This window comes from Amblyomma americanum, chromosome 10 (assembly GCF_052857255.1).
Source record: "Amblyomma americanum isolate KBUSLIRL-KWMA chromosome 10, ASM5285725v1, whole genome shotgun sequence".
Lineage (NCBI taxonomy): Eukaryota > Metazoa > Arthropoda > Arachnida > Ixodida > Ixodidae > Amblyomma > Amblyomma americanum.
The window spans coordinates 8,317,666-8,344,146 of record NC_135506.1 but is presented as its reverse complement, the minus strand read 5'-3'; the positions used below and the strand labels follow the sequence as shown (position 1 = coordinate 8,344,146).

Here is a 26,481-nt window from a genome sequence, read left to right as displayed (position 1 = left end):
TCCTTTTTGCTGTTTACATGTCTGTTATCTTCCCGACGAGTAAACCTGCTCTAAGAATTTTCTGAACGGCGAAACTGTGCGGCTTCAGGTCTATTCCGACCACTAAGGGCACCATGAAGCGCACTGAAAGCTCATTTCATAGGTGGTGGTGGTGAAAACTTTATTTTAAACAGGGCAGTCTAGGACACGCAGGTCCTTGCGCCCCCGTACGGCCTCACTGCACTCAAAAGTTCATGTCCCGGAGGCTCACAGGCGTTGGTGCATTTTTCATACATTAAAATAGAGCCACCTACGCCAGGATCGAGCTCGCGACCTTGGGCACACCAGTCGAATGCCAATATCAGTGGGCCGCCGCGGCAGTTGTTATGGGTATTACCTCCAATACAAGAGATTGCGGTTCCATATCTCGACCTGACACTCGCATAATTCCTTGAACGTAAATCGCTAAGATAATGCTAGTTGTATAAACAATCAATGTATGCATTGTAATGCCTTACCTTTTCTCCACCGGCAGGGGCAGTGCTCCATGTAGTACCCTCCTTTCACCTGATCTTCTGTGCATTCCTCGAAAAGTCTGGCTCGTCGCTTGCACGTTCTAGTGCCACCGTGTTTAGAGCAACAGAGATTCCTTCGACATTCGTCGCTGTTTAAGCAAGGCTCACCGACACGTTTTCTCTGAAATATGCACACAAAAGAGCACAAAAAAAAAACGCAAATTTCATGTTTTCTTTCACTGTTAGCTTCCGCTACTGCTGCCACTACACCCGCTACTGCTACCACTGCTTCCACTGTGTTGATATTGTTTCACTACCACTGCACTACTGCTAAATGCTACATGCTACTGCTGCTAAGTTGCGACCACTGCAGCTACTGCTCAATGACTGAATGAGGAAACTGCGTGGCAATACTTGTGTGACAAGCATAAATTGTTTCATCCTAGCCTGTTGACTGAGGATCTAAATAATTTTACACCTCTACGAACATGCTCGTACGTTATAAAGCTATTACTCGAACTGTCCCCTGAGCCCTGTATTGAATGGTTTACAGAAATTCAGAATTTAAAAATTCTCACCCGATATCGGGGTCTTTCGAGGCGTTCCCTTTCGTATTTGGAATCGTCTTTTACTGTCACTTGATACATATCGACGTAGTCCCATCTTTTACTCCTAACGACAACGAAAAGCGGTAGAACACAGCATACCAGTAAGAATCGCATCTTCGCCATTAAGCCTGCCTGGAGGAAAGCCGAAGCGATGTAATACAACGCCTTCTTTTGATAACTGGTTAAAAAATCTGCGTTCAGTTTCCCTGACGTCTGCGGCTGTGTTGCTTATGTAGGATCGCGAAGGCGGCTTCGCTTCATTCTCCCGTAGTGTCTGACATTCTCTATAAAGCAAGAACATAAAGAAATTGTCACATTATTTACATCTTATGTCGCCTGCATGCGCGGGGGAAAAAAAAGGTCACGTCAAGATTGTTGCAAGCAAGCCCCTTCACTTTGCCTTGAGCTTAGTGAATACAAGCATTTCAGGACAGAGTGTCGTGGCCGAAGCCTTTGCGGTGCCTCGTAGGCTTTCACGACAGAAGCGTTAAAGCTTCCTTTGCTCGCGGAACGTTTTCTGACATGATGGAGTACTTTGTGAAGCTGTCTTACGAAACAGTCTTCTGTGCAAGCATTTGAAATTGATTAGAAAATCTTATTGTCCGTTTCACATGCTATGCATTCGCCGCAGCTGCCTTTAGTTGATAACATTTCACGTCTTAGCGGAACCACCTCTCTCAGCTAAAGCTTATTTAAGCCGGGTGGCACCAACTGCTTTCGAGCACTAAATGCCGTTCATTTCTTCAGTGTGAAAATATAATTCAGAAGCATTTCACTCCATGTTTTCTCTTCCTTAAGTTCCCCAATCCATCAGATGCACTTTTTGTATCGCTGACGGGTAGTGATTTTTTTTTTTACTATTCCCAAATGTCAGACCTTCTGGAAGGCTAAAATAACATCTTCCCGTGGACGCATACTGCGACATCCGAACAGAATAGCTTACTCAGGTTTGCGTTCCTCATTTGTGGCCCAAACAAGGCGGCAGTAATCTATGTGGGGAACGAACAAAGTATTAGAGATTACGAGTTTTACTGGTGTTGTAAGGATATACCTGTTTTGATATAGTATGCCTGCTATACAGCTGAGCTTTTTCAGTACAAAGTTCACATGCTCAACCCTTTCTAATATGCTCGTAAAACGGGAACAAAATAGGTACCAGCAACTTCGACACGATACGCGAGTTCAACGTTTGTAGAATTGTCCTGCAAGTTTATATCACTAGATATATAGGTACCGTTTCTGTGAAAAACTACAGCTTTTGTTTTCGAAATATTCATTATTAGAAAGTTATGTAGAGACCAGACTCTGAGTTCATGGAGAGCTTCATTAGCATTGTTAAAAAAGTCACGAGGCAAAGGGGATGGTAGAAATATGCTAGTGTTGTATGCATACATTACAAATTTTGCTTCTTTAATGTCGCTAATGTAGATTTAGAATAGGATAGTACCCAGTACGCCACTTTGCGGTACAGCGGAGATAATTTCTCGATATCATGCGATGAAAAGCCATTTAGTGTTAGAAACTTGTAAGACTGCAGTAACTCAAGAGGGATGCCCCGAATGCATCGTTGTTCAAGTTTGTAAACAAGGAGAGTGTCATTCAGGTGATCTAACACCTGAGTAAAGCCGACGAACATATCCAGCATTATCGGGCAAAAATTTTGAAAACTGGAAAATTGTAAGACACTGTTATAGAAATATTGAAGGAAATGGTCCATTCTTTTGATATGTAGCAAAATCATTATTTTAAAGTGTTTCTGTTGATCGCATACAACAGTTGAGACTGCCATAGAAAAGCAATGGGGAACGCTCTTGACGACAGCAAAAACGTGCATAGAAAAAGAGATTAAAGACTTCCGTCGGGTGATCTGCGCATATATTGATTGCTGTAGCGAAATCTTACATTATGTGAAAAAATTGCGTTCATCAACGGTTTCTCACTCAAAAATGATGTTGTCCACAATTACTGGGACCCGCCGCGGTGGCTCAGTGGTTAGGGCGCTCGACTACTGATCCGGAGTTCCCGGGTTCGAACCCGACCGCGGCGGCTGCGTTTTTATGGCGAAAAAACGCTAAAGCGCCCGTGTGCTGTGCGATGTCAGTAGACGTTAAAGATCCCCAGGTGGTCGAAATTATTCCGGAGCCCTCCACTACGGCACCTATCTCTTCCTTTCTTCTTTCACTCCCTCCTTTATCCCTTCCCTTACGGCGCGGTTCAGGTGTCCAACGATATATGAGACAGATACTGCGCCATTTCCTTTCCCCCAAAAAACCAATTGTTATCACAATTACTGGGTATCAATACCACGAGGGAAAAGTTTACGAACGAAATTTTGTAAGAGGTATTCTTTCTGATCTAGAAGGGCTACCTACCTATGTAAATTTTATTTTTGTGAAAACCATCTGTGAACTACTTATGAGCTGAAATCTAGAGTAAGAAGAAGAAGCTTGTTTTAATACAACCTTCTCCAGGCCTTTCGGAAACATGGGTACCATAGAAATGGGTCTATAATTTTTGAGCCTAGTTTCTCTGCTTTTTTTATTTGCTGCTGACCCCACGCCGCAGTTTGTTTTTGTTCTTTGTTTTTTTTAGCGGACACAATTTCTCCACAGAAAAGAGCTCTATTGAATTGTACGTGAGCCTCTTCGGTAGTCTAAGCCTGCGTCCTTTTCTGATGTCAAAGCCACGTGACAGCAGACTAAGTAAAGTCTGTGCTTCAAGGCTTTCTTGTGCCTACTGGCTTCAATATTGTGGTCTGTCTTTGTTTGAGTTTGCGCATCGTGTGACCGATATGCGGCTTCTATTGTTGCTGACAGCGCTTAAAAACACGGACAGAGAACAAAACATGGAAGACGACGTCACAGGCTTCTATGCAGCACTTGAAGTGCAGCATTTGGCGCTGTTTTCTGCTTATTTTTGCTTTGAACCTTTCTCGGCCAGCAATGTAGTCTTAATAACCGTTTAGATGCCTTTTGTTCGTGGCCGGAGAGGCGCCAAGCGTTAACAGCGTAACAGGTAGCCCTCTAGAGTCGAGCCGCCAAAAGTTAATATACTGTGATCGGGACAAACAGCACAGCATATTGTTTGCACATACAACGCCACAAACGCAGTGTCACCAAATATTTAGGCCAGAGCTGGCCACATGCTCTTTGAAAAAATGCAAAATTATTTCAACCCCCCCCCCCCCCCCCCAGAAAAAAAGTAACCGAAATCGCAGAAAATCAGAATGCGGACGATTAACAGATTCTTATATGACCAGTACAACAATCTTGTTCCATGTAGAAGACGGGAAGGCAAATAAAGAGCAGAATACATGCAGCTTTCGGCCAAAATGGCTGAAGTCTAAGAATCTCATGCGTTGGATAATTTCACTGTTACCATTCAACAGCGGTAAGCAGCTAAATGCTTTACTTTCTGAGTAATCTGTTATAAAAGTGATTGTTACGGTCCATCATTCCAACACCGGAGAAAGAGAAGTTGTGGTATCAACTCCCTACAAGGCAAAATTTTAAGGCGCCCCATGCCTCGTTGGGTCTTGAGTAATTATGTAGAAAGCGCACAAACTTTTTGTGCCAGCATGTTCACAAAGCGCTGCTCTGTGCGATGAAGCTATTAGTTCTTGTTTTTAGATGCCCAGTACTTATGCATGCATATTTGCATGAAAAACGTTTCTTCCAAAAATAACTTTTACATGCTACTGCCCGTGTACAAAAAAAATCGAGAGAATTATTAAACCCCTTAACGTCTCGGGATTCATACGCGACATATAGAATCATTCTGTTTACATTCGTTACGAAGTTACGAAGCGAGTAATGCCAATCGCAGAAAATATGAAAGCCCAGAACACCGCCCTAAATATTTATTTCCTCGCTTATCACCAGGTAGTGTTTGCTTTCGGTCAAATAAATGTGGCATTGAAATCAACAGACCCTCTGATCTCTTGAGATCTCCTCTTCATGGTGATACTATTAAGGTGGGGCGCCGTCGTCGGAAAACCGCGGAATTTGTCACGTACCGGTCAGGGCCAACACAAGCACAATTCCCTCAGAATTTTCGACGACCACACACCAAAAAAAAGAGTAATTTTCTAGACTTGTACTGCATATTTTGCTATAATTTTTCGTCACGAAACAGGGGAAGACTCGAGGGCTAGAAAACAAAATAAAATCAGAAATCGAAAATTTCGACCGAACTGACCATTTTGAGAAGGAGAAAAGTCAGCCTGGTTGGTACATGATATTGTGGTGAAAAATAGTGCTTACGTAAGGCAGACGAGAGTGGGGACACGACGCTGTCCGCACTTTATTGTAGAACTGCGCGGTACGTGTGCCATCAGATGGTGAGCGCACGCCTAGACCACCGATACGATTCCAGCGCTTCTCCTCACAACTGTCCCGAAGTAAAAACAATCCGTCCAGTACAGAATGTCAAGAACTGGTTATTTTATACAGTGCCTAGCGTATAGATTAACTACAGCAACGCTTTGTTTCACACTAACCACATATACAATACACAGTGCCGAACTATTTCTTTGAATACGCCTACGTGGCCAGCGTGAGCCTGTTTACTTCGAAAAATACTAAGTTCAATGCATCACCAACTGTTGTCATTCGTAGAAACTGAAAACGCGCCTACAAGCCTTGAAAACCCGCGCCCAAAAATTCTCCGCGATGCTGCTCCCTGGCCTGCTCCCTACCGCGATCGCGCTAGCGACCGCAGCGCAACCTTGTTTTTTGCAAACGTGCAGGAAGGCTATAAATGCTAACTTCCGTTTTACAAAGTTGTACGAATAGATTTGTAATATTAGGCGCATATTCTAGACGCCAGACGAGTACAAACTGCTTTCCATCTCTCTCAGCGTCGCCTCACTCAAGGAGCGGCTAAAGACGGTTCGATAATTATATGGCTCCCTTCAGCGCTCCCTAGAGTTAAGGGAGCATAGGGCTCCTCATTGTAGGTAAGAAAACCTTATAAGCTAAGAAGAACTCCGAAATTTCGCCCTTAGAGATATGCTTGGCTGCCGTTCTTCATTCTTCAGCGATAAGTGGTGAGGCGGTTGCTGCAGGAGAGATTAATAATTGGCTTTTGGGGAAAGGAAATGGCGCAGTATCTGTCTCATATATCGTTGGACACCTGAACCGCGCCGTAAGGGAAGGGTAAAGGAGGGAGTGAAGGAAGAAAGGAAGAATAGGTGCCGTAGTGGAGGGCTCCGGAATAATTTCGACCACCTGGGGATCTTTAACGTGCACTGACATCGAACAGCACACGGGCGCCTTAGCGTTTTTGCTCCATAAAAACGCAGCCGCCGCGGTCGGGTTCGAACCCGGGAACTCCGGATCAATAGTCGAGCGCCCTAACCACTGAGCCACCGCGGCGGGGCCAGGCAGGAGAGATTAGTGCTTGGTTTGGATACAAAACATCAGGCGCCTTATGAAGGACCATCCTTAAAGGTGTTTCGATGCGAAGAAAAAGCAACATGAATCCAGTGTCTTGTCGCATTCCTACAGTCACAGGCACCTTTAAATACCAATATTAAACATCAAGGCACTCAGTAATCTAAGCGTTTTCCTCCATATTACATTTCAGTCGCACGCCAAACTGTGCCTATACTTGGATGACGGCGCCCTGCAGTGTGCTCACAAGACTTCTTATACCGGCGCATGCCTTGAGTTTGTGTACGCCTTGTGAATGCGCTAGACTTTGTGTTTAAAATATTTAGAAAGCCGAAAACTAAATATGACCCACAGCGGTTGCTCAGGGGATAGTTCGAATGTGGCCGCGGCTTCCCGAATTCGATGGCGCCCACGCGCTGTGCGATGTCAGTGCATGTTAAAAATTCCCAGGTGGTAAGAATTATTACTCCGGAGCCCTCCACCACGGCACCTCTTCCTTCCTTTCTTCTCTCATTTCCTCCTTTATACCTTCCCTTACGGCGTGGTTCAGGTGTCCAACGATATATGAGACAGATACTGTGCCATTTCCTTTCCACAAAAACCAAAAAAATGTCACGGCTGACGTAAATGATGCGACTTCTCTTTCTAGTGTAAGTGATCACTCCCTCCTTTATCCCTTCCCTTACGGCGTGGTTCAGGTGTCCAACGATATATGAGACAGATACTGTGCCATTTCCTTTCCACAAAAACCAAAAAAAAATGTCACGGCTGACATAAACGATGCGACTTCTCTTTCTAGTGTAAGTGATCACTCCCTCCTTTATCCCTTCCCTTACGGCGCGGTTAAGGTGTCCGCCGGTATATGAGACAGATACTGCGCCATTTTCTTTCCCCAAAAAAACAATTTTAATAATTGGTTTTTGGGGAAAGGAAATGACGCAGTATCTGTCTCATATATCGTTCGTTGGACACCTGAACCGCGCCGTAAGGGAAGGGATAGGGGAGAAGTGAAAGAAGAAAGGGAGAAAGGGGTGCCGTAGTGGAGGGCTCCGGAATAATTTCGACCACCTGGGGATCTTTAACGTGCACTGACATCGCACAGCACACGGGCGCCTTAGCATTTTTCCTCCGTAATTTCCATTTTAAGGGTATGACAATAATAATAATATTATTTTTATCATTTAGTTTCTACTGGTTGCCTGCAGTAAAACCGAAGTTAGAGCAGATTCACGCAGTCTGGTTCTCCATCTTTGCCAATGAGAGAAAAGGCATTAAGGAAAGAAAAAAAGAAAATGGATGATAAATCAACCCACTTAAGCATTAAAAAAAAGCCGGGCGGTAATTCACTGTAACACGAATAACAGCGCAATATATAAATCACCGGGTTATTAAAGTTCTACTTTTGCAATTTCCTTTCCTCAAAAACCAATTAATAATTATTTATAGTAATTCTTGCGCACTTACTATATTAAGAGTAATATATATGGTAGGTGATGTGAAATGCTGGAGAAACTGAATCAGTAAACCGAATTATTTTCTCTTCTACTGAATACATGAGCAAATGAAGGTCTCAGAAACACTTTCTTTCAAAGCCGAAACATTTTATTGGCGTCACATAGCTTGAAGAGCGCCCGTGTCTCAGAGGTAGCTCGTTAATCTCAACCTTCCTTTTGCGGCATATTTTTCAGGATAATGGGACAACAAGTCGGATTACATTCTGTACTTAGACTGTGGATGCAAACTATTACAGTTTTATCGTAAATTAAAGCCTTTACGATAAAAATGTAATAGTTTGCATCAAATTAAAGTACTGAATGTAATGCTTGTTGTCATTCTCTGCAAAAATGCGCAAAAGTTTTGAACGTTCAAATGCCAAGACACATTGTAAACAAAATTTTGGCATCGATGCGAAAGCGCCAGTGTGTGCAAGCGACAAAACATCTCAACGCCGCCGCGGCCGCTACTGCATGTGAATCACCTACAAAAATCGTCTCTTGGGGAGCACGCTTTATTCGGCGCTGCTGTTGCTATCTCCAGATACGGAATTTGTTGCATTTGTTCGCGACCGCGAGTTCTTGAATCCTATCAAAATGCTGAATAATAATTTTCCGGGCTGACAGCACTTTAGCTAACGATATTTTCCGCCTCCCCGTGAACGTGTAAGGATCCCACGCCTCTGGAGTAAAGAAAGCAGCTTATCTCACCCACACACGTGCCCAAATAGCCAGGCATCGGGCGTTGGCAGCCGGTGTCATTCTGGTTACGGCTGCAGCTCTGAACAGACCCAGCTCATATTACAACCCACGCGGATCGACGCGTACTAATCGGAAAGGGTCGTCCATAAAATCTTCGATATGATGCGCGCGCGACAGCAGGCGCACTTAAGGGTTGCGTCCCGCAGGCTGAAGTTTGAAGACCACTGGTCTAAAGAATTGAGAAATGGAGCCACCCATTTTGTGGTGAAGCTGATTCAAAATTTAAACCCCTTTCAGTGATGAAATTTTAAGAGCGTTAGCTTTTACTCATCACGCTTCTCGATTTCTTGGGGGGGGGGGGGAATTCGCCGCAAAATTTTCGAAGTCCGAGGAATTCAAGGTGGCGGCCCCCATAGTAAATCGTATAGCAATCCAATTGGTGATTGAATGGTGACGTCTTTAGTATATCGAATTGGTGACTGATCGGTGACGTCACTGATATATCCAAGTGGTGATACATTGGTGCTATCACTTATAAATCCAAGATGTCAAATTCGTATTTCTATTTCTTTACCTCACTTCAATGTCATCATTCATATCAATTCTAGTAAACCAAACTGCTAACGCGCGCTACTTCAACGTCTTCCCGACGGGGGGGGGGGGGGGGGGGGGGGGGGCACCTTTTCTTCTTTTGTGCTGCTTACCAATGGGACGGAAAATTTAAAATTTTTGTAAATGTTCGAGTTCGCTGTGACAAAAAACTTTAGCTCTGATGCGAACTCTGCCAATTTAGTTTCGACCGCATGTTTCCTGCACATGCGTGCCCTGCAAATAGGGCCGGACTAGCATGCAGTGAACCGGATCGTCTTGGTGCCCGCCCGCTGACGGAGCTAGACGAGATAGTCGGGCAGGCAACGCGGCGATCGCCGCCCGTGAAAGCCTGCCAGGCTCTCCTTCTCCGACTACGGCACCTCTTTCTCTCTTTCTTCTTTCACTCCGTCTCTTACCCCTTACCTTACGGCATGGTTCGGGTGTCCACCGAGATATGGGAGACAGTTGCTGCGCCATTTTCTTTCCTCAAAACCAATTTTCAATTTTTTTTCTTTCTTCTGTTGAGGGTATGGGGCCAGCATGTATAGGTTATAGCACTTATAGCTTAAATAAATGATTTCTGACAAAAATAAATTAATGCAATGTCGTCCAAAAAAATGCTGAGCAACTGCATTTATAGGCTCTTAAAAAAGGTTTTCACCATCGAAATACCTTCTGAAGTCTTATCCAGGGGCCGCATTCTGTGAGTATCCATGTCCCCATATCATTTCATTTGTTGTGATGCAATAGTGACTGCACGACTGCTTTAAACTAAGTCACAAGGTCGTGCCGAAGACATTTCTCGCCACACGCACCGGCTCGGCAATGGTTGCGATGTGCAGCCAATGGTGAGATCTGGTCCCCAATGAAACAATCGTCTGGTCGCTTCCCACGAATGCTGCAAAGTCGCACTACGTCATGTCCTCCTTATAAAATAGGGCTCCTAATTTGTTATTCTTGTCTCAATCACAAACTGCAAGAAACCTCGTCTCGCAGCCCCGTATCACCTTAAGAACAATAAGAATGCTCATGGATGCGTGCGTAAAATCAGTTAAACCTAATCCAGAAGAGCAGAAAAACGTATCTCATTTCTGTTCTCGTTACGTTTTTTCCAAGTCCACTCAAGATGTTCTCACAAACAGCACAACACTTTGGTCTTTGATCATTTCCTTCGCATACTAAGCTGCTGGAGAGTGCGCACCTAGAATAGCCGCAACGATACAGCGTACTCACCTTTGCCGCAGGGGCAGCCTCCGATGTAGGCTTTATATATGCTGCTTTTGGGCCACCTTCTTTTCGAGCAGCGCAGGCCGACTGTGCTGTTCCTCGCTCGGCATTTGTTTCCCTCCTCTCGAGTCATCCGGGCACAGCAAAGGCCTATTTTACAGTTGGCCTCGACATCGCAACGTGCTCCCACGTCGTGACGCTGGAGGAAATATTACGACATTGTTACTGCAGCGATGGCGTAGAGGTAGAACATCCGCCTCGCGTGCAAGAGGACCGGGGTTCAAATCCTGGTGCCGCGCAATTCTCCACCGGGTTTAAAAAAAAAATCCGCGTGTCGATGGAATTGCATAACCAGGCCTGGAGTGCGGCCTGATCTCGGTGACCAAAACCGACAACGCACTCCCTCACCAGAGCAGGATTTGGCCACCCTGGTGTAGTACTTCGCCACAACCTTCTATGATCAAACCAATCAACCCTCGGCCCTCAGTCCCCAGCGGCTGCAGAGCAACTGACCACGGCGGCGGTCAGACCTGTGACGCAGCGGAGGGTGCTAAGAATCTCTGGCTCCGGACAGGCCGCCATTGGAATCTGAACCTGGCAACGTTTAACGCTAGAACTTTAGCTAGTGAGGCTAGCCTAGCAGTGCTGTTTGAGGAACTAGCGGGAATTAAATGGGATGTGATAGGGCTTAGCGAAGTTAGGAGGACAGGTGAGGCGTATACAGCACTAAAGGACGGACACATACTGTGCTATCGCGGGTTAGAGGATAGACGAGAACTAGGTGTGGGTTTCCTCATTAATAAGGATATAGCTGGCAACGTAGAGGAGCTCTACAGTATTAACGAGAGGGTAGCAGCTATAGTAATTAGGCTGAATAGGAGGTACAAGTTGAAAGTGGTGCAGGCCTACGCACCCACATCCAGCCATGATGACCAGACCGTTGAAAGCTTCTATGAGGACGTAGAATCAGCAATGAATAAAGTAAAATCGCAGTACACTGTACTGATGGGCGACTTCAATGCGAAGGTGGGCAAGAAGCAGGCTGACGACCACGCGGTAGGTGACTATGGGATAGGCTCTAGAAATAGCAGGGGAGAGTTAGTCGAATTCGCGGATAGAAATAATTTACGGATCATGAATACCTTCTTCCGCAAACGAGAAAACAGGAAGTGGACCTGGAAGAGCCCCAATGGTGAGATTAAAAATGAAATCGACTTCATACTATGCGCTAAACCTGGCATCATTCAGGATGTGGCCGTCCTCGGAAGGGTGCGTTGCAGCGACCATAGAATGGTAAGGTCTAGAATTAGCTTAGACTTGAAGAGGGAACGGAAGAAGCTAGCGAAGAAGAAGACCATTAACGAGTTAGCCGTAAGAGGGAAAGCACAGGAGTTTAGGATAGCGCTGCAAAACAGGTATTCGGCTTTAACTGAGGAAGATGATCTTGATGTTAATTCAATGCACGATAATCTGACATCAATAATTACGGAGTGCGCAGTAGAAGTAGGCGGCAGGACAGTTCGAAAAGATACCGGGAAGCTATCTCAGGTGACGAAAGATCTGATTAAGAAGCGCCAAAACATGAAGGCATCTAACACTACCGATAGAATAGAACTAACGGAGCTATCAAAGTTACTAAATAAGCGAAAGGTAGCCGACATAAGGAAGTTTAATATGGAGAGAATCGAGCATGCTAGAAAGAACGGAGGTAGCCTAAAAACAGTGAAGAGGAAACTAGGCATAGGTAAAAACCAGATGTATGCATTAAGAGACAAGCAGGGCAATGTCATTAGCAATATGGATAAGATAGTTAACGTAGCCGAAGAGTTCTACACAGACCTGTACAGTAGCCAATGTAATCAGAGCGCTAATGAGAAAGCGCTAATGAGAAAGACAGCAGTGCACAGCAATGCGTCATCCCGCCAGTAACGAAAGATGAAGTAAAGAAAGCCTTAGAAGCAATGAAAAGGAGAAAAGCAGCTGGGGAGGATCAGGTAACAGCAGATCTGTTGAAGGATGGAGGGGACATCGTGCTAGAAAAACTAGCCACCCTGTATACGCAATGCCTTATGACCTCGACTGTACCAGAAGCTTGGAAGAATGCAAACATTATCTTAATTCATAAGAAGGAAGACGCCAAGGACTTGAAAAATTACAGGCCGATCAGCTTACTATCCGTTGCCTACAAAGTACTTACTAAGGTAATCGCTAATAGAGTCAGGGCAACGTTAGGCTTTAATCAACCAAATGATCAGGCAGGCTTTCTTAAAGGATATTCCACAATAGATCATATTCACACTATCAATCAGGTGATAGAGAAATGCGCAGAATATAACCAACCTCTATATATAGCTTTCATTGATTACGAGAAAGCATTCAACTCAGTGGAAACCTCAGCAGTCATACAGGCATTGCGTAATCAGGGGGTAGAAGAGCCTTATGTCAAAATACTGGAAGATATATATAGCAACTGCACAGCTATTATAGTCCTCCATAAAGTCAGCAATAAAATTCCAATAAGAAAGGGCGTCAGGCAAGGAGACACGATCTCGCCAATGCTGTTCACCGCATGTTTGCAGGAGGTATTTCGAGGCCTGAATTGGGAACAGTTGGGAATAAGAATAAATGGAGAATACCTAAATAATCTGCGATTTGCTGATGACATTGCCTTGCTGAGTCACTCAGGAGGTGAGCTGCAAATCATGATCAACGAGTTAGACAGGCAGAGCAGATCGATGGGTCTAAAAATTAACATGCAGAAAACCAAGGTAATGTTCAACAGCCTAGCAAGGGAACAACAGTTCACAATTGGCAGCGAGAGCCTAGAAATTGTGCCGGAATACGTCTACTTAGGGCAGGTAGTGACAGCTGATGCTGATCATGAGAGGGAGATAACTAGAAGGATAAGAATGGGGTGGAGCGCATATGGCAAATTCTCGCAGATCATGAGTGGCAGTTTACCAATTTCCCTCAAAAGGAAAGTGTACAACATCATGATCTTACCGGTACTCACCTACGGGGCAGAAACGTGGAGGCTAACGAAAAGAGTTCAGCTTAAGTTAAGGAAAACGCAGCGAGCCATGGAAAGAAAAATGATAGGTGTAACGTTAAGAGATCGGAAGCGGCAGAGTGGGTGAGGAACAAACACGGGTTAATGACATCCTAGTCGAAATCAAGAGAAAGAAATGGGCTTGGGCAGGGCATGTAATGCGAAGGCAGGATAACCGCTGGTCTTTAAGGGTAACGGAGTGGGTTCCAAGAGAAAGTAAGCGTAGCAGGGGGCGGCAGAAGGTTAGGTGGGCGGATGAGATTAAGAAGTTTGCAGGCAAAGGGTGGATGCAGCTGGCAAAAGATAGGGTTAATTGGAGAGACATGGGAGAGGCCTTTGCCCTGCAGTGGGTGTAGTAAGGCTGATGATGCTGATGATGACTTTATTTGCACTATGACAAAAGTGCACGTATGGCTTCCCCCACACACCCAAGGTGTTTTGCACATTTTGCTGATTGCTGCGCAAAACATCCTGCTCAAAATGAATGAAGCGCGCTGGAAGTACATGACCCTCAGAACGCAAAGAGGCATCTTTTGTTCATGCACCATATGGAGACACTTAAAGAGCACACGACTTCGAACTAAGCAGTTATTTTTATTAAGTATTAATTTGTCAGCCTCTCGACTCACCGTCAACCATGCGGGTAATCCAGCGCTGGTCTCACGCCCTGAAATAAAAAAAGCGAAAGTAGTTTTCCTTCAGTGTCTGTAATTTTCTCAACTTTGCACTGAACAGACGACTACTTCTCCACAAAACACTTAGAACGTCCGCTATAAACATTTATTACCACATCGCACGTATCTTCACGAACTTCGATATACAAAATTTCATTTTTTCCTCAAACCACTTCAGAACAAAACTCCCTGCAGTAATTTCCCATTTTTGTCCCGCAATAATTAGAGTGGGATGTATTGTAATGTGCTTTGCATTTTCGTTATTTCTAATGTTTTATTATGTGATGTGTTCCTTGGGTTTTATTGAGTGTATTGCTTTTCTGTATTCATATCGTTCATCATTCCCATCATCAGCCCTGACTACACCAGCTGCAGGATAAATGCCTCTCCTGTATCTCCAATTAATCCTGTCTAGCGCCAGCTCAGGCCACCCTATGCCCGCAAACTTCTTGATCTCGTCCGCCCACCTAACCTTCTGCCGCCCACTGCTACGCTTGCCTTCTCTTGTAATCCACTCCGGTACCCTTTAGAACCAGCGGTTATCTTGCCTTCGCATTACATGCCCGGCCCAAGGCCACTTCTTCCTCTTGATTTCGACTAGGATGCCATTAACCCGCGTTTGTTCCCTCACCCACTCTGCCTGCTTCTTAACATTACACCTATAATTTTTTTCCATAGCTCCTCGCGTTGTCCTTAAGTTGAACCCTCCTCAATATCCTCCACGTTTCTGCCCCGTAGGTTAATACCGGTAATATACAGCTGTTGTACACTTTTCTCTTGAGGAATACAGGTAAACTGATATTCATGATCTGAGAGAATCTGCCATATGCGTTTCACCCCATTCTTATTCTTACACGTAGTTCCCTCTCTTGATCCGAGTCAGCTGTCACTACCTGTCCTAAGTAGACATATTCCCTTACCACTTCCAGCACCTCGCTGCCAATCGTGAACTGCTGTTCTCTTGCGAGACTGTTGAACATTACTTTGGCTTTCTGCATGCTAATGTTTAGACCCAGCATTCTGCTCTGCCTGTTTGACTCATTGATCATGATTTTCGGTTCACCTCTTGAGTTCTGCCAGCTGTATTCTCTATGTGGGGTTTGATGTTGTCATGCTTTGATGTCTCTTAATCACATCTTTTTTCTCCTGAGAGAGTTTGCCCGCATCCTGTCGAAGCAACCTACCGCTACCTGTGCTGCGTACACCGTAATGATAGCTTTGAGGTCATCGTTCATAGCGTTAACATTATAGTCGTCGTCTTCAGTTAAACCCGAATATCTGTTCTCGAGCGATATCCTCAATTCCTCTACTTTCGCTCTTGCCACTAACTCGTTAGTGGGCTTCCGCTTCGCTAGCTTCATCCGTTCCCTCTTCAAGTCTAGGCTAATTCCAGACCTTACCATCCTGTGGTGCCTACAACGCAACCTTCCGAGGACGTCCACATCCTGCACGATGCCAGGGTGAGGGCATAGTATGAAGTCTATTCCATTTTTAGTCTCACCATTGGAGCTTTTCTACGTCCACTTGCTGTGCTCTCGTTTGCGAAGGAAGGTACTCATGATCCGTAAATTATTTCTCTCAGCATACTCTACAAATACAGCCACTAAGCAAAGCTCCCTACTGACATGCGTATGTTATCTGTGTTCAAATAGGGCAATTTTAACAAGCGCAATCCCTGGAACACATTACAAAGTAAAGGGAAGGCAGTTTTCATTCGGACTGCGTCCATTTTTTTAGCATATCAAGCTACACTGTAATTCGTAGAATTTACACGATGTGAAGTTAGCACTTACCTCTGCTGCATGATTTCCGGCAGAGTACAGAATAACAATGATGAAAACTGCAGCGACAACAGCCATCAGGGTCTTCAGTGAGTTCATCATGGCACCTGCTCCAATTCAGTAGCCGCAGTAGGACGGAAATGTCCCGTCATTTTATACAGTAGCTGGATGATTTTGCTTTGACCTGATGACGCTTTTTTTTCTGCTTCCAATTTCCCCAACTTCCTCCTGTGGAAGTTCTCTCTCTCCCCCTGTCTCACTTCTTTTTTTTAGAGACTGCACAAGATGGTCAGCAGTATGAAAGTCATTTGATTAAAAATTTCGTCAAAATTTTCGGCAAAACAAATTCAACAACATAAAGTCGAAAACAATGCAGAGTGCTTCAAGTTGTTCTCCCGTAGTGTTGTTGCGAATGATCTGGCTCGCAAACTAGTCTACAAAAAAAAAAGACGCAGTGACAGGAGAGCACACTGAACGATTTATTATTGTTCTCTTTGATTTGAAGTGAATCCATGAGCTTCGCTGAGCTGGCAGTTCAAAATGTGTGGCGGCTGCCTTAGGACCAACCACGACGAGGAACAATTCTTATTGTCTCTGTGAGGCCCAACGAATTGGCTCTTTGATATCGAACCAAGAATAATTCAGAGCTTAAAAAATGACAATTTTACTGCAGAAATCAGTATATCATAGGCAGATGAAGCAGCTAAGTATTGTTTCCTGAGCAGCTCTGGACAGAATACATCATGCAGTCTTCCACCAATAACTTCGCACTGACTATCACGAAGAGACAGGTGCACAAACGCCCAATCTGATATAGGGCGGGGGTGGTCACACATGTTCTTTTCGACTATTTTTGATACCGCCACCGAAATGGCATAACATTCAGCTGAGAAAATTGACGCGCACTGAGGTAACCGAACTACCTTTTCCCATTTGTCTTGCACCACAGCACTTCCTACCTAAAGTGATGTTTTAGAACCGTCTGTATAAAATGCTGTGTATTCTTTGTACTTTTCCTCTAGTGCGAAACATTCTTGTAGTATGTGTTGACGTGGAGTTTGCTTTTACTGAAATTGTGTCATTGTGTAGTCCCCTACTGCGAGAAAGGTGTACCAAGGTGGCAGTGGTTTGGGTCTCTGGGCGACATCAGGTAGTGTGTCTAAAATACCCAATTCCTGGAAAATTTCTTCAAAACGGAGGATAAGGGGTCTCGTCGCATTCGGTTTGTTACTAAAAAGCTGCTTAGACGGGCACTTCGTAGCTATGGAGTAGCAGAGATGTTTTGGTAGTGAACGGGTTTTTAGGGCGTATGCACATGTGAGCATGGCTCTTCTATCTGCGAGGGCTGGTTCGTTACATTCGACATATAGGCTGTTTATTGGTGATGTCCTGTATGCCCCACTTGCAAGGTGCAAAGCTGAATTATGTACTGGGTCTAATTGCTTAAGGTAGGATGGTCGAGCGAGTTGTACGCTATACAACCATAATCTAGGCAAAAAGGAACTATCCTGCGGTAGATGTGCAAAAGGCAGGTTCTATCAGACCCCCAGCGTTTATGTGAAAGCACCTTTAAGATCTTTAATGATCGAGAAGTTTTCTTCTTCAGGTTCTTTATGTGGGGCAAGAAGGTCAGTTTTTTGACAAACGTTATGCCCAGAAATTTGTGTTCACTTTTTATCGGTAATTCGGTTTAGTTCAGGTGCAGTCTAGGATCTGTCTGTAGGCCACGTTTGAGCGAGAAAAGAATGGCCAGTGTGTTCTGTGGGGAGAACCGGAAACCATTTCGGTCAGCCCATGTTGAAAGTTTATTTATTGTTACCTGCACTTGTCTTTCACATGTTGATATGTTTGAGGACGTGCAAGCTATCTGCAGATCAGCGACATAGATCGAATACATAACAGACATTGGAATTATTTTGCTAATAGAATTCATTTTGACAACAAAGAGGGTCGTGCTTAAGACACCTCCTTGAGGCACTCCATTTTCCTGAATGAAAATTCTCGAGAGGGTTGAACCGAGGCGTACATTGAATGAACGGTTTGACAGGAAATCTTTTAGGCAGTTCAACATCCTGCCACGAATGCCAAGTTCAGCCAGGTCGTGAAGAATTCCGTACCTCCAGGTTGTGTCATATGCTTTCTCTAAATCGAAATAAACAGCAAGACATTGTTGTTTGTGTATGAAGGCCTCACGGACAGTATTCTCAAGGCGAACTAGGTGGTCTGTTGTGGAGCATGCCTTTTTGAAACCGCACTGATAGACATCGAGAAGCTCACGGGCTTCTAGCACGAAGGTTAAGGATTTTTACGCTCCCAACAATTAAATGAAGACCTTCGACTTCTTCTCAGAAATTGGAAAGTGTCTTAGGTGTGGTTAAAAAAGTCTGTTTGTTGTGATTAATTGACCACACTTAATGAAACCTACAATTTGTTCACAAACCTGGTTTTTTTAGAAAATTAAAAACATCTGAAAATCAACACTTTCACCTTCACGGATGGAATGTTGCGTGTTCATTGTAAAATAACTGCAAAATCCTTTTTTCTTAGTATTTCGAATTTTCTGAACGAAAATAAAGCATAGTTTACTATTAGCTCATCTTCCCATAATTCAGATAGGGAGTTGTTTTGTCAGTAGGAAGTTATGCGTGAGGTGTGTGTGTCCTATACGATGACAGCAGATAACTTCCTTGAAACATCCCTGGTGGGCGCAGGGCTTCCATTCACCTAAAACTGGTCTTACAAAGTGTATTTTCTTATTTGCTTTGCTGTTCCAAGCGGACTGCCATTTTTTTCCTAGCTTACGATGCACTAAGTTCCTGCAATCTTTAAAGGGTACATTTACGTTTTTTATTTGCTTGCCACGAGCTTGAGCAGCGCAGAGGTCTGCTTTCTCCTTGCCTTCAATTCCGGCATGACTCGGTACCCAGCAGAGTTTTATGCTTTTTCCCTAAGCTATTGCTATTGCTATGTTGCGTATGATGTGACCAAGTAGCGTAAGGATTGCATTTCTCGAGTGGAGAGCTGTAAGTACGCATAGGGATTCTGCGTAAATATTAATGCCTTTGTAATTCTGCCTGAAAAATGTCGACTTAACAATGCAGGCAGGAGAAATGCCAGAGTGAACTACCTAAAGCGCAGAAAAGGAAGAAGCCCGAAGGCGGTATACGTGGACGCTGCCCTATATAAAAAATTCTTAAACTTTGCTGTAGCTGTAGTAACAGACTCTTCCTGCTAAGAAGCACCTAGCATTCCAATCCTACATTGCACAGTTACTGAAACTGAGGCTGTTGTGGGAGTACCAGCCGTCCACCATGGAGATGCAACCAGTCGAGAACACCACATAATTGCCGACTGCCAACAGGCATGTCGGCTCTTTCTTCCAGACAGAATACATAAAAAACTTTTACACTTCACTACTAATCCATTGGCTAAAAACTCCTCCCTCAAACATCAAATCACGTGGGCCCCGGCGCACTCGGGACTTGAGGGTAATAACATCGTGGAGCGACTAGCTCGAGAACATACAAACCGAGCGGTCACAATCCAAGACCCCGCAACCATTCCAACCACTCACTTCGTCCCAGTGGTCTAAGGTTCACGGTTATAACATCTACGCACACAACATCAGCATTGCCGTCTTCGCCACAAGGGACTCAGAGCACACCAATTACGCCAGAGTCTGGAGAGAATTTCAGATTGGTACCTCCCCGGATTTACATAAGTACCGTACATTTTCCGGAACACCAGAAAGAAGCATGTCCGTGGAGCGACCAAGACCCAGAGCCTACCAGGTTACGTGTGGGTGTGCAGGCCCTGAACCTCCAGAAATGCAAATACAAAAAACGGAGGACCAGCGGGAGGCCACTCTGTCCAGCCCGCACCTAGCGACACAGCGGAAGGTCATAATCCAAGCCAAGCCAGAGCGATTAAAATGAAGGCTCCACTCGCTGTCGCTCTTTTCCGCCCTTAATGCCCTTTTCACGAATAAATGTTTACTACTATACTACTACTGCAACTACTACTACTACTACTACTACTACTACTACTACTACTACTACTACTACTACTACTACTTCTACTACTGCTACTACTACTACTACTACTACTACCGGAACAAGCCTACGGGAGGGCACGCATCGAAGAAGCGTGAAGAAAGGGGAGGTAGTAGAGGGAGGACGAAAATGTAAACCGCTCTGGAGGAAAAGGCACTGCGCCGAGCTTGCAGTGTTTCTCGGGCAGGCATAGAAAGTGGGAGAACGAAAGGACAGTATAATGGGGGATACGAAAGAGCGGGGAGAAATAGAAGACACGCGTCGGACTTGGAGCAGTAAAATGGTCTTGCTTGCAGTGTGTGTCGGACGGGGCGGAAAAAAGAGAGAGCTGTGACGTAATCTTATTTAAAACGGAAACGACGTGTGCAGGCTAAGGGCGAAACGTCAGAGAAACGAAAGCAGCGCGGGCGCGTGGACTGTGCACTTTTGTGCCTCGCCCTAAAAACGTGGTGCAGTGTTGTGTATGGTTGTGAATTGAGCTGTGAGGTCTTTGGCAGCGCGATACAAGTGATTTCATCGCGGAATGCGGTGCGGGGTAGATGGACGCGTGGTGCCAACAATGTGATGGCTGCCGTACTCCTTCAGGAAGTGGCAGCGCAACCAGTTGGTTGATTACGGAAGACAACATGTTTGAAGCAATGCCTTCGATAGGTGTAGCAGATCTGTGTGCGAACTGCAGAAAAAAATTGAGAAAGCCTAACCTAAGCACTGGAGTGTCACCGATCATGGAAACGGTTCATGCTCCAGCATTCTGATCAGATTGACCTTTGATCGTGGCGTAATTTTTTGTTCCTTGATTTCCTTTCCTGTCTCTGAAACGCCTCTTAAACGGGCATATGCGCAGGATGGCCCACTGCTTTCAGGCCATCCAGGGGCGCCATGTATGTATCGATTCTCCTTGCTGTTAACAGGCTTTTACAGAGGCAATCTGTTGTAGCGAACGCTCCGGCGATGGACATGACGTCATCTGGCTTAGCACTTCTATAGCGCTGCACGAGGGCTCCTCACGCGCCCGGCTTATTAAGTCACGCAGGGCTAGGCTGTGAACCATCCGTTAGCAAGTTTAGTGTCGTTGCTGACGGTGGTGTTGCATCCTGATCACATGAATAGGCCGAGCGCACCTCACGCGCCCATGGCTGATTCGTCTTCCTCGCGGCCAAGAGTAGAGGTCGCGTGGGGGCGTGCAGCGATTTCGCCATGGAAGACTGTTGCATCAGCCACCCTCAGCAGCCGAGATTCGGCGTGGTCGTGAGCGTGAGAAGACTTAGCAACGGCAAAATCCAGCTGTATCATCAGGGGCAGAAGTAAAAGACATACCCCCCTGTCACCCACCCCTCCAAGTTCCGACCGGCGCCACTCTACGTTGGGGAGCCACCTGACTAAACACGTCTGGTGTCGAGGCTGGCGCTGCGGGCCCGTTTTGACACCAGAAATGCTTTGTCAGGTGGCGCCCCTACGCAGAGTGGCACGGGCCGGAACTTGGAGGAGGGTTTGTCCCTTTTGCACCCGACGGTACGTGAAACGGATTATCAAGCTGCTAAGCTGCGTTGCCAAATGAACATCGTCGCCAGATGTAAGCAGCTTATTTTCGAGTACATCGAAAGCGTAAGGTATAAGCATCTGGCCTTGCTTTAGCAGCACGACAGTTACATGGCTTTAGCAGTAAAACGCACTGGCAAGCCGATCAGTCTAACTGAGAAATGTACGTCCACTTCTGCTAAAGCAGATTGGTCGGATCGCATCCTATCATCACCTGTGCATTTCTATATACGTGCACATGATCGCACCTGTGCAAGTCTGCATTTTCGGTCCCTTATTTACACCGAAAGATTTATGCAGCTGTTCTCTCCCATTTTCATTGGTGCTTTTTTTTAACACCGAGGCAGGTGGCCCTGAGTCTATATTGCATATTAGGAATCAGAAGTGGAAACTGCTTTTCTGGAGTGTAACCCAAGAGCTCTGGTTCAGGAACCAGAGCTGCCGCGCAAAGACATGCACAGACAAAAAAAAAATATGCCAGAACAGAACTGTCAGCCCAAGTGACGGGACAGAACAAAAAAAACCTTAACGGTTCATCGCTGTCCCGTCTGCTTTGTTGTCATTTTGGTCTGTTAAATTCGCTTGCGGTTTCAAGATGAGCCGGCTGTGTGACACACTGTTACGACAATGGAATGATCATTCTTTTCTTTGTGAGGGCAAGCGAGATAGATTTTGCGCCTGAGCATGCAATAAGTCATACTTCAAATCTTGAAAATAACAATTTTAGTGCAGGAATCATCATATCAAAAATGCCCAAGGAGCAGCCGGACGAGGACTTGTGCATAGCACTTCTAGGCAAACAATCTCTTAAAATTCCTTGAAAAAACATCAGCCTGAATACTAAGACGAACAGACACACGTCCGGTCCAACCAAGGTCGTCTTTTGTAGCCTTTATATCCGAATTTACGCTTCATTTACTTGCTCTGAGAGCAACTTTTTCCGTCCACCGAAACATTATTACCTGTAAATGCGAAGGGAAACGCATTACTACATATCTCTGAGTGCCTTCCACTGCACTTACGCCAGTAAAAGTCCAGCCATCTTTTATTTATTCTTATTTTTACAGCAGTATCACTCCATTTTTTATGCTATTATTATACCGCGTGTCTCTGATGATGATGATGATGATGCCAGGTTTTTAATGGCGCAAGGGCAACTGGGGCCAAAGAGCGCCAAACACAAGGTTTATGGTCGACTCGGGCTAAAATGTGTGCAGATGGTAAAGTTAAATCCAGGTGTATAGGGCCTAAGAGTACTGAGTATGTGCATGGTTATAGTTGGAAGAGGGTGTTTAAATATCTGGAGGAATGGCTTAAAGTGATGTAGCGCTTAAAACTTGTTTTAAAAGGAGTTATATATGAAAGACGAAGCCAGATAGCCTCAACCATAGTCCTTGAATGAGCAAGGAGGGCGAGGCGTCTTCTGGCAGTTATGGGTAAGCTCAGCACTCTCCTCAGCATTGAGGAGGTGCTGAGATTACTTGGAGTATGAAATCCCTCGTAAAAAACCTACATCAGTTAAAAATTTAAAAACCCTATCCAATGAGAACATGCGGTGATCACCTAAAAATAATGAAGGGTGCATTGGTACTTTAAATGTGTACAGTTCAGGGAAGTGATGTCGTCTTTGTGTATCCAGTCTGGGGCATGTGATTAGTGTGTGGACAACCGAGATGTGGGCTCCACATCTCGCACATTGCGGCGCCGGAGTATCCTGTAGAATATGTGAGTGTTTGGTAAATGTATGTCCTATCCTTAGTCTGCAGAGAGCAACTTCTTTGAATCTATTTTGTTTTTCTGTGACATACCTCCCAATCTGTGGTTTTATTGTGTGCAGTTTGTTGTCTGTTTCGTCATCCCAATCCTGCTGCCACTCTTTGCGAAGTGCAGTCCTAATATATGGCCTGAGGTCCTGGTACGGGAGTTCTTTTATATCTATACTACTCAGTTCGGCACCTGATGCTGCAAGCCTATCAGCTTCTTCATTTCCGTTTATTCCACAGTGACGTGGTACCCAGATTACTGTAATTTTGAGGTTAAATGTGCATGCAGACTTAAAGCATTTCAGGACGGAATTCATTACAGGGTTTTTACAGGGTTTTCCAGAAGACAGGGCTATAATCACACTTAGAGAATCTGAGTATATAACAGAGCTTGGGATTTTCTTTTCCAGGATGAATCTAACAGCCAACAGAATACCATGACATTCCGCAGTAAATATGCTTGTGTGTCTATTCATGGTTTTTGTTTCAGAAAACTGACTTTTCTAAACTGCACATGAAACTGAGGATGTCTTTGAGGCATCAGTGTAAAACTCTGTGCACAGATATTTTGCTTGTAGGGATAAGAAATGCTGTTTTATGGCAATTAGTGGCCCATTCTTACCAACCTCACGAAAAGATGTGTCGCAGCCAACTGGATACACCTGCCAGGGAGCAATTGTGTCTTTATTAGAAGTTACTAGAATGTTGGACAGTGGTATGTTCATGTCTTGGACAAGTGTGGCGACTCTAATGGGTAAGGGTGGGGTTTCAGACGGTCTTTTTGCAAACAGCAGTGTACTGGTTGGGTTTCGCAACAGCGCGTTGCATGGATGGTCAGCATGAGATAATGTCTTAGTAGCATACGTTATAGTTGTGTATTTCCGTCGTCGTTCAAGTGACCATCGGTCCGCCTCAACGTACAAGCTGGCAATTGGGCTTGTATGGAAAGCACCAGTAGCCAACCGCAGAAGCAGGTGGTACACAGCGTCGAGCATTTTTAAGGTGCTTTTTCGTGCAGACTCGTACACTGCTGAGCCGTAGTCTATACGTGACAGAATTACAATATTCAGAAGATTCAGCAGACAGTCTCGATCTGTACCCCAGGACTGGTGGGACAGAATTTTTAAAAGTTTCATTGATTTAATGCATTTAAGTCTAAGGTGTTTAATGTGTTTGATGAATGTAAGGTTTTCGTCGACTATGACACCAAGAAATTTGTGCTCCCTTTGGACAGCAATACTCTGCCCATTAAGTGTGATGTCGGGTTCAGGCCTAATACCACGTTTTTTTGTGAAGAGTACACTTACAGTCTTTGATGAATTGAGTTTAAATCCATTTTGGTCTGCCCACTTTGCTTTGTTTACACCTAGCTGTATTTGCCGCTCACAGATGAACAAATTACATGACTTGTAACTTATTTGTATATCGTCGACATAAACGGAGTAGAATATAGATCTAGGCAGGACGCTCTTTAATGAATTCATTTTCACTATAAAAAGAGTGCAGGTGAGAACGCCGCCTTGAGGGACACCATTCTCTTGTATAAACTGCTTGGATATCGAATTCCCTACACGGACCTTGAATGTTCGCTCAGACAGATAACTTTGAATGGTGTACAGCATATTTCCCGAGATCCCAAAAGCGAACAGGTCACGGAGGATACCATAACGCCATATGGTATCATAAGCTTTCTCTAAATCAAAGAAAACAGATAAACAGTGCTGCTTATGCACAAAGGCATCCCTTACGTAGGACTCGAAGGCAACGAGCTGGCCAGTGGTTGATCGTTTAGCTCTAAATCCAGCTTGGTGCTGGTCAAGAAGGCCATTGATTTCAAGAAAATGCACAAGGCGACGATTTACCATTTTTTCAAAGAGCTTACATAAACAGCTGGTTAGGGCAATTGGCCGATAACTGGCCGCAAGTGTGGCTCCTTTGCCTTGCTTTAATACCGAAATAATAATTGCTCCTTTCCAGGCTTTTGGAAGGTGTCCAGCAGCCCAAATCTTATTAAACAGGCACAGGATAGTTTCAAGAGTTGTTCATGCAGGTGCCTATGCCTTCCATATGTAACCCTGTCAGGACCTGCTGCTGTTGAGTTCCCACAAGTGCCTAAGGACACTTTCAACTCTTGTAAAGTGAATGGGCTATTGTATCCTTCTACTGATGGCCTTTTATTATTGTGAATAGGTTTGCGCTCCTCAGCTAGCTTGTATCTCAAGAAGGAATCTGTATAATGTGCTGAGCTAAAAGTGTATTCAAAATGTTTGCCTAGTGTATCTGCTTGGTGCTCCAATGTATCACCAGCAGTGCTAACAAGAGGAATTGGATGTGAACTATGCCCTTTAAGTGCTTTTAGTCTACTGTACACTTTATGTGTATCTGTGTAAGAATTTACAGAGGAGAGAAATGATTGCCAGCTTTCGCGTTTGGATATATGCCGAGTACGCCTACCATTTGCTTTAGCTCGCTTGAAGTTGACTAAGTTGTCAGCCTAAGGATAACGGCGGAATTTTGACTATGCATTATTTTGGTCATGACGAGCTTTCTCGCACTGTGCATTCCACCATGGCTTTCGTTTGTTGCGTATTTTTTCTGATGTCTGTGGAATGGATTTCTGTGCAGCATCTATAATATGCAATGTGACCAAGGATTGGGACTCATCTATGCTTATGTTCGTTATTGATGAACAGGGCAGTGTTGAGAGTTCCCTGAACAGCTTCCAGTCAGCAATCTGTTCTTTAAACCTTATAGGATTATCTACCCTCGGAGTTATATTTCCCATGTATTTTAAAGAAATGGGGAAGTGGTCACTTCCATAGAGGTTATTAATAACAGCCCACTCAATAGCTGCCAAGAGCAATGGCGAGCCAATAGCAAGGTTTATCGCCGTATATGAGCTGTGTGTTGCATTAAAATGTGTCGGTTCTTTTCTATTGAATAAACATGAGCCAGATGATAACAAGAATTTTTCAATTAGCCTGCCTCGAGAATCGGTTTTATTACCTCCCCATAATGGGTGGTGTGCGTTAAAGTCTCCAACCAACACGAACGGCTCGGGTAGCTGGCCAATGAGTTTTTCGAGTTCATCAATTGACAGGCGATGATCTGGTGG

The 26,481-nt window shown here is 44.7% G+C and overlaps 1 protein-coding gene across 1 annotated transcript in view; it reads right to left on the bottom strand.

Moving 5' to 3' along the window:
- Positions 1–10,514: 10,514 nt before the first annotated feature.
- The window catches only part of LOC144106212 (uncharacterized), a 56,046-nt gene continuing 40,079 nt past the window's right edge, over positions 10,515–26,481 (bottom strand). Inside the window, exon 3 of the transcript XR_013308932.1 lies at positions 10,515–10,707. The gene's annotated coding sequence lies outside the window, so the exon portion shown is untranslated. The remainder of the gene's footprint in view (positions 10,708–26,481) is intronic.